The sequence below is a fragment of the Micropterus dolomieu genome, linkage group LG18 (assembly GCF_021292245.1).
Source record: "Micropterus dolomieu isolate WLL.071019.BEF.003 ecotype Adirondacks linkage group LG18, ASM2129224v1, whole genome shotgun sequence".
In the NCBI taxonomy this organism is placed as follows: Eukaryota; Metazoa; Chordata; class Actinopteri; order Centrarchiformes; family Centrarchidae; genus Micropterus; species Micropterus dolomieu.
In genome coordinates this window covers 20664740-20671793 of record NC_060167.1, presented here as the reverse complement: position 1 = coordinate 20671793, position 7054 = coordinate 20664740, and the positions used below count along the sequence as shown (strand labels likewise).

Sequence of the window (7054 nt, the reverse complement as noted above, 5' to 3'; positions counted from 1 at the left end):
TCTGATTTCCCCCCCCCCCCCCCCCTAATTTCTAGAAAAATGTGTTTCCAAGAGGTAAGAAATCAAATTTTTCAAATATTATCAGGATAACTTGAGTGAGTTCCAACATTGTAGCTTCTTTTCCATCATTGGTCTGGTTTACATTCATAGTATCAGACTTTCACTGTGGCAGCTGCCCAGTCAACCACAGTCTTCTTCTGACTGCCTTCTGTCTAGAGTTGTAGAATAGGTGCTTGCTCAAGGAAACGTGGACATAAGGTTTTTGTGGGACCTTTCAAACAATCCAAGCACCAGTGGTAATTCTGCTGCGAAAACTAACACCTCCCGCACATTGAAACCATAAATTAAATCATAGCAAACACAAATCAGAGATTGTTGTAAACATTCATCACACTAGATCCTCATTAAGTCAACAATCTTCCAAGACTTCAATAAAAAGCATAAGAAGGAGGAGAGTGATAGTGACAAATGTGAAGTTAGAAAGGCAAATTTTTTCCCAGCTGAACCTGAGATTCATACTCTTTAGTCACATCATTTAGACATTTACAAAATATTAATTTTGTGTACTTTTGCTTTTCTCTGTAAACAATACACACTCTTTACAAAATGTTTTTCTATGTTTTTTCATTCAGACCAAATGCAAACGTCTCTGGTAAATCAAAAGGTATGTTGCTCAGTTGCATAAATTGCAATTTAACTATATAATTTATACATAAATATTTAATTCACAGTTTTTGCTACAGTTAGGTAATCTGTGCTTTTGTGTCTGTTTTAGATAACAGGGAGTATATGGTGAGTTTCACCAGTGAAAGAGTGGTGATTTCAAAACTCCTGCTTCTACTAAAAGCTTTTCTTTATTCTGCAGTGATTAAATTTCTGTGTTAGATGGGTCTGCTCTCACTCTCCCTTCCCTCTGTCATTTAATTAAATTATTTGCAGGGTGGTTATGGTGAAACCTACAGTATCGTCACCTATAAATGCAACACTGGTGAGCTGCTTTCCTCTTCCTGAATGCAGTATAAGGTTCTTAGACAGGTTGATTGGCCACTTGGTGGGGCAAGTTCTGCTAAAATGCTTAAAAGTGGAATTTGAACAGGCATAACCGGCCAACACAGGTACAATCATGGAAATGTGTTTATTCTTTGATGTGAATAAAGTTATTGTAACTTATTGTAAACATGTACAACTTTTATATCTTCACAAATGCATTATCCGTATAAGCAATTAAACTTCATTGAGGGCAGTTAAGTCATGTGTGTTTCTTTCTTTTCACAGAGTGACAACAGCAGCAGCTCAGAGGAGCCAGAGACATCAGCCCTGAGAGAAACAGTGTACAGCACTCAAGTCTGTTTGAAATCCAAGCGCTGTTTAAAAAAAATCTTTTTAACTTTGCTTTCTTATGTACAGCATAATTGATGTTTACATTATTTGCATCATTATCCCAGAGAACACATCAGAATGGTGTAATTGTTTAACTGAACTTTATTGAACTGATGACAGAAGTCAGAAAATAACATGTATCATTTGTGGTGTTGCTTTAAATAATAAAATCAGTATACACAACTTTGAAAAAGTCCCATTCATTTCAAAAGTTGAACTTCATAATTATTTAAGTGCTTCAATCACAAACCAAGTTTGAATTAAAGTGCTTTACACATTTACCTTACATGTACACAAATTCATACAACTCACATACACAGAAAACAGTAAAACCCAACTACAAAACAAGATTTAACACATAACAATACAATGAAAAGGGAAAACTGTCAAAGAGACCAAATCAATCACAACTGTTTGCAAGGAAGTAATAATATTTAGATCACTTAAAAGCATTATTTTACTCAATGTGACATTTTTACCAACTTGAGGGAATAATTTGTATATAAATATTTTGTCAATATAAAATTGTTGAACGTTCAGTACATGTACTTTAAAAGTATGTCAAATGTGTGTTTCGGTTTTCTGTCTCTGTCTCTAGCTGTGGTTTTCCTGAGAACAAGCCTAAATTGCAAAATGACACTTCAGTCGATGTAGTGATACACACAAGTATCTTCTTTGATTCTGGACAGTCTCAGTTCTCAGCTTCATCATGGCTGGACGCCTGTTGTTTGTCATCTTCATGTGTAAGTTAAACCTCTTATAGATTTTTCATTATTAATGTAGATTGTTACAAACCAATTCAGTTTCACACTTGCAAACATGACATTAATATAATAAAAATAAGATGTATCAGCCATAATATATCAGCATGTTAAACCACACTCATGTTTTATTTTTTTCTGCTGCTGATTTTATATTTTTTCTTACTATCTAAGATGAATCTCGATTTTTGTCTTGACTCTAACCTCTGATTGACAGAATTACAGATTGAGTGTATCTACATCTTGTTGAAGTTATTAATTGATTATTATTATTAATTATATATTGTTACTACGCCTATTTACCTTTTTAACACGTATTTCCAACAGACTCCTTTCACAAGATTCATGAACAAGGTCAGTCTCTGATCTCTTACCTGTTATGTCCAGCTGTGCTGTTATCACTGTATGGGCCATTTATTAAAATCATTATTTTAATATTTTTACAAATCGTTTGGTTGTACAGTATATTTTTCTTTTTTTATTTTGCATTACTTCCCATTTCCCATCAGGGTATTTTCATATTAATGTAATTATACATTATTTAATATAACAAATGTTTACCTCTACATCTTCAGCTCTTCTTCCACCTACACTGACAGTGAATCAACCGGTGATCACAGAGACAGACTCAGTCACTCTGGACTGTCAGACTCCATCCTCTGTTTCTATGTCTCAGTGTTATTTCTTCACTTTAAGTGGAGGAACTGTCAGAGCCTTCTCTTGTCTGCAGACACTGACAGGAACTGAGCTGCTGAAGATGGCACATAAGAAATCACCTGCTGACATTAAAGTGAAATGTTTTTACACTGTAAAGATTGGAGGGTCACATTCTCCTGACAGTGACTTGTCCAACATCACCATACAAAGTGAGTGAACACTGCTGCTACGGACTAATATTATCTTGCTACAGTATCAGCACAAACAACAAAGTGGCTCTCAACGTGGAGTTTAGGCATTCAGAGGGAGTGGGAAGATTTTTACTGGGCTTCCTCTGCCGTTATAAATACTTCATCAGAAATGTATCTTTATAAAAATGCAATTTTCACTTGTTTAATCCAACATGTAATTATATTTTCAGCATCTCTTCCACCTAAACTGACAGTGAATCCACCGGTGATCAACGAGAAAGACTCAGTCAGGCTGAACTGTCAGACTCCATCATCTGTTTCTGAGTCTCAGTGTTATTTCTTCACTTTAAGTGGAGGAACTGTCAGAGCCTTCTCTTGTCTGCAGACACTGACAGGAACTGAGCTGCTGAAGATGGCACATAAGAAATCACCTGCTGACATTAAAGTGAAATGTTTTTACACTGTAAAGATTGGAGGGTCACATTCTCCTGACAGTGACTTGTCCAACATCACCATACAAAGTGAGTGAACACTGCTGCTACGGACTAATATTATCTTGCTACAGTATCAGCACAAACAACAAAGTGGCTCTCAACGTGGAGTTTAGGCATTCAGAGGGAGTGGGAAGATTTTTACTGGGCTTCCTCTGCCGTTATAAATACTTCATCAGAAATGTATCTTTATAAAAATGCAATTTTCACTTGTTTAATCCAACATGTAATTATATTTTCAGCATCTCTTCCACCTAAACTGACAGTGAATCCACCGGTGATCAACGAGAAAGACTCAGTCAGGCTGAACTGTCAGACTCCATCATCTGTTTCTGAGTCTCAGTGTTATTTCTTCACTTTAAGTGGAGGAACTGTCAGAGCCTTCTCTTGTCTGCAGACACTGACAGGAACTGAGCTGCTGAAGATGGCACATAAGAAATCACCTACTGAGGTTGAAGTGAAATGTTTTTACACGGTAAAGCTTGGAGGGACACAGTCTCCTGACAGTGACACATCCTTCATCACCATACACAGTGAGTGACTGTTTCTCCCATTTACTATATAATCATGTCTTGATACAGTATCAGCACAAGAATAGTAGTGAGGTGTAATATTCCAGTTGAGAATTTGTTTTTAAGGGTTACAACCAAAACAAAGTCAGAAAGACTTATTTAACAACATCCATTCCCATTAAAATGCCTATTGTAAGTGAATAAGATGCACACATTATTTTTGTTAGTTTGATAAATAGTTTTTTTTATTTATTATGGGATCCAAGCAGCAAAGCTGCAATTATGCTAATTATGATTAGCAGAGATGTAACCTGAACTTTGGAGAAACAAGTCGTCCAGTCGCAACAACAACCATCTGGAGGAAAAGAACCTTAAAAAAAATCAGTGGTTCTGCCAGTTTACTGTCACACTTGATGATTTGCTGAGATATTTTATCTTAGTTCAACAAAATCATGCCAGCTGTGATTACAGTTTGGGAAGTTAACCCAACTCTTTGTCTCCTTGTAGTGATGGATACAGCTTGACCAATACATCAAGAACACACATGGTACAACTGTGACATCAGAATCAAAATAAAGTTTATTAGTATACTCACTACTTATACAACAAATAAAATATACAAATACACAGATACCAAAGCCCTCCCATTTAGTTTTCTACATAAATATTTACATATTCATTTGTTTACTTATTTATAATTTATTGTATTTATTTGTACACATGGGATATGTATCAGCCCAAATCCATTTTCTCTTACTGTAGATATTGTAGAAAGAGAGTCAACCACGACACAGACAAAGTCAACATTTTTTGTGACCACAGGTAGGACCTTTTATACATTAAGGTAGCAGTCCAGAACATTACAGAGCACTTCAGTTCAGTATCAATTAGTTTGAAATTTTATGGGGTCTGTTAGCAGTCCTCGTGCTTCCTCTCTGGTAACTCCTGTAGAACTAACATCAGGTAACAAAATAACAGATACATTATATCAAGTGTGACATTAGTTAATTACAAAATATACATGTTTCAGTGTATTCAGTATTTTGAAATATACTTCTGTTGATTCACCAGGTTGGACTGTTGGTACGCCAAGTAACACTGGTGGTTCCACTTCTACTTCTCTAACACCAGAGAAACCAACATTAGGTGACGGAATTATTCTGTTTTTCAGTGATTCACACTGACTCATCAGAAAATGTTGATTATACAATATATTCACAAAAGTAATTAACCGCAGATTTAAGTGATGGTTGCTAATTGGTTACTCTGACAGTGTAAGATGGATATTCAGTTGCTTATGTACATGAATGTAGTTGCTTACAAATGAAGTCAACATAAATGTTATTATATTTTTGTGTCTTCAAGAAACAGACTCTAGGATGACTCCATTGAATCTGGAATCTGGAGGTATATGGAAAATGTGGATAAGGATTTTATAGTTTATAGTAGTTGCAGCTTGTTGTGGATTAACTGTGGGTGTCTTGCTGGTTTCTGCAATTCTGTGGAACAAAAGAAGAGCTGGTGAGAACTATATTGACTTGTTTGTCTAATAAAGTCAGAATCTGCTTTTTCATATGGATGTTTACACACATAATGTTTAAATTTTAATTATTACACTTAAAGTGTAGAATTTCATGACAAAAATCTTTCCATCATTTTTGAAAATGTTGTTTCAAATGATTAAATATACAGTATCTAAGGTCTTGAAGTTGCATTTTCACAATCATTGCATCTTAAGAGTTACTTAAAACTACCAACAAAGCTACTATCATCACAGACATTAGTCAAGGAATTGGCCATTTATAACAAATGTTTAAATATTTAGATTTAGCAAAAAGTTTGTTCTTTTAGAGGGAGCTCTTGAAGATTCCAACACCATTACATTTCAGTAAAATCAACCCAAAATACCTACAATATAGCACATAGAGAGGAGGTTGGTTAAATGATCTGCAGTAGCAAATGTCATTGGCATGAGAGTATCAGCAGAACCTCAGTGAGAAGTTTCGGGTTATAACGGCTGCAATTATAGCCACACCGCTGGTTACAGATCCAGAAGCATGATGGAAACAGGTGATGCCAGTCAGCGAATCCAAGCTGCATTAAGATGGTCCACAGAGTCGTCCTGTACTCATATTCTGGTTTGGATCTTAAAAGCCATTTGCAGTTTCCAGAAAACATTCCACCCAACTTTGTATTTTTTTCAGTTGAGTTCACTTCACTCATGTCTACGAAAATAAATATATATTTTTACTCACCAGCTCTGACTATTAGCAGGCCTCGTGCTTCCTCTCTGGTAACACCTGTAGAACTAACACCAGGTAACAAAATAACAGATACATTATATCAAGTGTGACGTTAGTTAATTACAAATTATACATGTATCAGTATATTCTGTAGTTTGAAATGTACTTCTGTTGATTCACCAGGTTGGACTGCTGGTACGCCAAGTAATACTGGTGGTTCCACTTCTACTTCTCTAACACCAGAAAAACCAACATCGGGTGACATGATTATTCTGTGTATGCTCAGTGATTTACTCTGACTCATCAGAAAATGTTGATTATACAATATATTCACGTTTGTAAAAAGTGATTACTCTGAATTTCAGTCCAAGTGCAGACTGAAGCGATGGTTGATTGGTTACTCTGAAAGTGTGAGATGATGTGCAGTTGCTTATGCGTATGTGAAGTTAGCCTTCCTAGTGTGCAGATGTTAGCCTGCATTGTTCAAGTAAAATCAAATTGTTATCAGCATATGACATCGCTGTGCTGCTTAATATCTGTACTCCTAGTACAAAAGAAGACAACATTAAGGTTAACGTGTTTTTGTGCCTTGAAGAAACAGACTCTTCACTACTGATGGTTAAAATACTGTAGTTATGGACAGTACATGTCTTCCTGCTTGTTGATGTTGTGAGTAGCAGTACTGACACATGTTTATGTATATGTTGTTTCAAAGCAGAAAAGTGGATATGGAAGTTTGTAGTAGTTGCAGCTGGTTGTGGAGTAATTGTGGGCATCATCTTGTTGGTTTCTGCAGTTCTCTGGAACAAAAGAAGAGTT

General features: G+C 35.7%; 1 long non-coding RNA gene across 4 annotated transcripts in view; it reads right to left on the bottom strand.

Annotated features, from left to right (window-relative positions):
- Nucleotides 1–4548: 4548 nt before the first annotated feature.
- Nucleotides 4549–7054, bottom strand: part of LOC123986750 — a 7232-nt gene continuing 4726 nt past the window's right edge. For 2 of the 4 annotated variants that reach the window (XR_006828959.1, XR_006828961.1), the window contains 2 exons: nucleotides 6248–6300; nucleotides 4549–5491 (listed from right to left, as the gene is read on the bottom strand). This is a non-coding gene — a long non-coding RNA (uncharacterized LOC123986750). Of the gene's footprint in view, nucleotides 5492–6247; nucleotides 7031–7054 lie in introns of those variants that run through there. The other 2 variants (XR_006828962.1, XR_006828960.1) reach the window with 2 other exon arrangements.